Genomic DNA, 5675 nt, shown 5'->3' with positions numbered 1-5675 from the left:
CCTACCTTCATGTGGAGGTATTACTTCATCCAGTAGTTTTGGTTTCATTCTCTTCCAGATCTTCTTGATGATCACCCTCAGCTCCTCGTTCTCCCTGTTCCGGGTTACCTAGCAACAACACAGAGTGGGCGGGGTGAGAGAAGTGATGCTAACGACGACAACAACAAGAACACATACACACCACAAACTATACAACAACAACAACAACAAAACATAACAACACACAACAACATCACAACACAACAACACACAACACTGGCAGCCTGTATCTCAGAGAGGCAGAAGGCTGTCGGTTTGAATCCCTGGACCTGCTGCTGAAGGGTGGGCAGGACAGAGACCCAGCAACCCTCTGCCTGCCTCAGCTTCTAGCCAGACCCCCCCACCGCCCCGCCCCCCTGCCGACCCCCGCTGTGCTCCTACCGTCAGTCTTGATCTTGAGCGCGGTGCGAACCAGAGCGAACAGCGTGGCGTTGAATGGTCACAGTCCCATCAGTGTTCAGAGGCATGTTCATCGCTACCAGCCTCTGAGGGGGGAGGGGGGAGGGGGGTGGGGGGGTAAAACAGTTATCAATACCATCAGGCTGTTCAGTACTAATTATCCAGTTACTCTCTGAAGAATCACTGTGTCAAATAAAATAATTTCATATTTTATATATTATATACCTTACAGGCCATTCTGTGTGGACATTTATATTAAAGGATAAGGCCGGTGTTTTTAAATACATTTCTTACTGTCAACAAATCCTATGAAAATAACAAAATCAACAATGTGTTTGCTCTCCTCCGTTACTTTCTGACTTCCCACGTTCCCTTTTTATCCGTCAACCCGGAAGTCATTGGCTCCAATTGGAAGCTAAAAACCTTTAAATACAGCTCACAAAGACATAGTTTACATTTTAAAAATCTCTAACTGTTACCATGAAAAGTCAGACTGTTGTAGTTATTACCAAATCAAATTCAAACGGGAACAAATTCTTCATACGCCGGGGACTATTTTCTGTGCTACGAACTACTTTCCCGAGACGGAAAACGTGTTTACGGTCGGCTTATTAAGTCGTTTGAGAAAAAGTCGTCCGGCCCGGTGCATCGTGATGATGAAATATGCTGCAGAGCAGCAGCATGGCTCTGTGACGGGTTTAATAGTTTTTAATACAATGCAGTTCTATGGCTGCTGGGACATGAGGCTGCACTGGGCACCGCTACATGGACCAGACTTGTTAGCAAAACAAATTCATTGCTGATTTGTTATTTTCATAGGATTTGTTGACGGTAAGAAATGCATTAAAAAACACCAGACTTATCCTTTAACTATAGCATATATAGATATCATACAGTATACGCAGTATGTAGTAATTACCTTACAGGCCACTACATATTAACTATAGTAATATGGATATTATACAGTATAGTGTTGCAGGCCACTCTGTGGGGACAGTTATAGTTATAGTACATATAGATATCATAGTATTTACCTTGCAGGCCACTCTGTGGGGACAGAGCTTCCCGAAGCCCAGAGGAGGCTGGATCCTCCTCAGCAGAGCTACAACATCTAGATGCTTTATACGCCCTCTGCAGACCAGAGACAGCAGAGTACAGTAGAAGACAGTGGAACAGAACAGAAACAGCTGCCACACCTGCTGCTTTATACAGCTCTACCACCAGAAGAGAGAACAGAGTAGAGCAGGTCTGGTCTTCTGTAGGACTCCAGAACAACAGACAATATGATACAGAACACAACAACATGGCTGCTGTGTTTGAACTTGTTTAGATTTGAACTCTCCTCTTGTGAATGAGTTTTCTGTGTTTATCTGCTTCCTGTATATTTTACAACTTTTGCTTTTATGCCGTTCTGTTAATCACTTTGTACATTCTGCTTTAGATAGGTAGTGTGTAAGTGTGTGTGTGTGTGTGTGTGTGTGTGTGTGTGTCATACTGGCTTCTGGGTCGTATTCGACCAGATCCTCTTAACTCGTCCAGGTGATGCGGCCCCAGAATCGACCAATCACGCGTCAGATAGTCAAAGTTGTCCATGATGACGGCGACAAACAGATTGATGATCTGAGGGAGAGAAAACCAGTCAGGAGGAGGAGATATTTGAGTGTGTATATACATATGCATGTGTGTGTGTGTGTGTGTGTCTGACAGGAAAGCACACAGCATGAAGAAGCTGATGAAGTAGACGATGGCGAAGTTGCTTCCACAGCTGAACTCCTCTCCGGGCTCGTAGTCGGACTCCGAGGTCGCAGCGTTTCCCCGGCAGACTGGCTAACATGATCTCCTGCCACGCTTCACCTGTAGCACACCTGCAATATAGTACAGAAAATAACATTAAAATAACCGGAACATAACCCAACTCAGACTGGCTAACATGATCTCCTGCGCGCCTCGTCAGTGATCCTGGATTTCTTTCATGAACAGATTATTGTCTCGTCTCTGTTCAGCTGCAGGAAGCTCTGGGACTTCAGAGATTAACGCCGCCATGACAGTCGATCACAGCTAATTTGACCCAAGTCACCATGTGACAGAGAAATATACAATTGGAGTAACAATTGGAGCAGAGAGAGAAAGAGGAGGAAGAGGAGCAGAACAGAGGAGGAGCTGACCTGAAGAGGAGGAGCACAGCCTGAGGGAAAGTCTGGAAGTTGTTGTTCCTGTTGATCTGAGTGTAATCCTGCATTGCTATCTTCCCAAAGGTCTGAGAGAGAGAGAGAGAGAGAGAGACAGAGAGAGGGAGAGAGAGGGAGAGAGAGAGAGAGAGAGAGACACAGAGAGAGAGAGCGCAAGAAAAGTCAAAAGATGAGTAGAAGTTAGAACAATAATAACTGTTGGCGCTGTCCATAGTTACAACACTGCTACTACTACCTCTAACGCTACAACTACTACTACTACCACTGTAATTTCTTTCATAGATATTTGAAAGGCTTTGAAATATGGTATTGATACATGTATTGATGTATTGGTAACTTGTAGAAAAGGCCTGACCCTGTGTACTGATGCCACACAGCGCCCTCTGCAGCATCACCGCAAGTACTGACCCACCTGCATGCCGATGACGGCGTAGATGAAGAAGATCATGGCGATGAGCAGAGCGACGTAGGGCAGAGCCTGCGGGGAGAGGAGGCGGTTAGATTCCCCACACCGCCGCTGTGCCCAGGAGCCCAGGAGCAAGGCAGCAGAGCCACACCGCCGCTGTGCCCAGGAGCCCAGGAGCCCAGGAGCCCAGGAGCAAGGCAGCAGAGCCACACCGCCGCTGTGCCCAGGAGCCCAGGAGCCCAGGAGCCCAGGAGCAAGGCAGCAGAGCCACACCGCCGCTGTGCCCAGGAGCCCAGGAGCAAGGCAGCAGAGCCACACCGCCGCTGTGCCCAGGAGCCAGGAGCAAGGCAGCAGAGCCACACCGCCGCTGTGCCCAGGAGCCCAGGAGCAAGGCAGCAGAGCCACACCGCCGCTGTGCCCAGGAGCCCAGGAGCCCAGGAGCAAGGCAGCAGAGCCCACACCGCCGCTGGCCCAGGAGCCCAGGAGCAAGGCGGCAGAGCCACACCGCCGCTGTGCCCAGGAGCCCAGGAGCAAGGCAGCAGAGCCCACAGCCCTCAACACCACTCAGCCTTCACTCACTTTAGCTCAAAATGGATTGGAATAACCCAATTATAATAATTATTCTCAATTCCATGTGCATAATGTGACACCCCCCCCCCCCCCCCTTAGCCCCGCCCCTCTGACCTGCAGTGATTTGATGAAGGTCCAGAGGAGGGTGCGAATGCCCTCCCCTTTGCTCAGCAGCTTGACCATCGCATCACACGAAACAGACGGAAGAAGGTGATCGACACACGAGAGCTGTCCTCCCCACTCTGAGAGAGAGAGAGGGAGAGAGAGAGGGAGGAGGGAGGAGAGAGAGAGAGAGAGAGAGAGGGAGGAGAGAGGGAGGAGAGAGAGAGAGAGGAGAGAGGAGAGATGAGAGAGAGACAGAGAGAGACAGATTTTTATCATTTTTATATATATATTTTTTAACCATTTTGTTACTATGACTTGCTATTTATTAATCTATAATACTGCATCTTAAATTTCCTTTCTATGTTTCTGTAATGTATAACATGACACACTGTGGACTCTATAGACTCCAGACTGCTTTGGCAACACTGTTCCTAACAGTCTGCTAATAAAGCTGAACTGAACTGAATTGAATTGAGAGAGAGAGAGAGAGAGAGACAGAGAGAGAGAGATAGAGGAGAGAGAGACGCAGAGAGAGAGAGAGAGAGAGAGAGAGACAGAGAGAGAGAGAGAGAGAGAGAGACGCAGAGAGAGAGAGAGAGAGAGATGAGAGAGAGAGAGACCAGAGAGAGAGAGAGAGAGAGAGAGTAGTAACAGCAGTAGTCAACAGTAGAAAAGCTTCAATTCCTAGATCACCAGCATTACAAGCAACTAATAATGAGCTCAAAGGTCAGAGGTCACAGCTCTCTGGTATTAGTGTGACAGATGATAAGAAAATTAACAGGCAGAAAATGTTCTTTTAAATGAGCCACAGTATCACAGTACTGTAATATGAACAGTAGATGGCAGTGTTGTAAAGTATATAGATTAACAGATTGAGAGACCTGCTGCTACTACTACTACTAATACTACTATAACTACTACTACTACTGTTACTACTACTGCTACTTCCATTAAGCCTACATATGGTTGTATTAGACAGAACTGAAACAATGTTGACTACACTGCCTACTACTAATCAAAGCATCAAACCTCACTACTGACAATAACTGCAGCTACTGCTATAACTACTGCTACTACTACTACTACTACTACTGCTATAACTACTGCTATAACTACTGCTACTACTACTGCTATAACTACTGCTATAACTACTGCTATAACTACTACTGCTATAACTACTGCTATAACTACTACTGCTACTACTACTGCTATAACTACTGCTATAATTACTGCTATAACTACTACTGCTATAACTACTGCTATAACACTACTGCTACTACTGCTACTACTACCGCTACTGCTGCTACTACTACTACTACTACTACTACTGCTACTACTACTGCTATAACTACTGCTATAACTACTGCTATAACTACTACTGCTATAACTACTGCTATAACTACTACTGCTATAACTACTGCTATAACTACTGCTATAACTACTGCTATAACTACTACTGCTACTACTACCGCTACTGCTGCTACTACTACTACTACTGCTACTACTGCTATAACTACTGCTATAACTACTGCTATAACTACTGCTATAACTACTACTGCTACTACTACCGCTACTGCTGCTACTACTACTACTACTACTACTACTGCTACTACTACTGCTATAACTACTGCTATAACTACTGCTGCTACTACTACTACTACTACCACTACTACTACTACTACTACTACTACTGCTATAACTACTGCTATAACTACTGCTATAACTACTGCTACTACTACTACTACTACTGCTATAACTACTACTACTACTACTGCTACTACTACTTCAGTACTCACGCTGAATTCAGTGACTACGATGTCGACCACGCTGCCGACTACGATCAGAGCATCGAAGGAGTTCCAGCGTCGACGAAGTAGTGCTGGAAGGACAGAGGACGGAGATTCAGAGTCACAGCTTACTTTTTAAATGACAATGAAACACATAATCTACGCAGAAATAAAACAATA

At 45.9% G+C, this 5675-nt stretch overlaps 1 pseudogene; it reads right to left on the bottom strand.

The window, feature by feature from the left end:
* Window positions 1-5675, bottom strand: part of LOC139925148 (voltage-dependent L-type calcium channel subunit alpha-1F-like) — a 50956-nt pseudogene that overhangs the window by 12034 nt on the left and 33247 nt on the right.

Source organism: Centroberyx gerrardi, chromosome 14 (genome assembly GCF_048128805.1).
Source record: "Centroberyx gerrardi isolate f3 chromosome 14, fCenGer3.hap1.cur.20231027, whole genome shotgun sequence".
NCBI lineage: Eukaryota > Metazoa > Chordata > Actinopteri > Beryciformes > Berycidae > Centroberyx > Centroberyx gerrardi.
The sequence above is the reverse complement of the archived record's forward strand: the minus strand, read 5'-3'. Positions and strand labels throughout refer to the sequence as shown.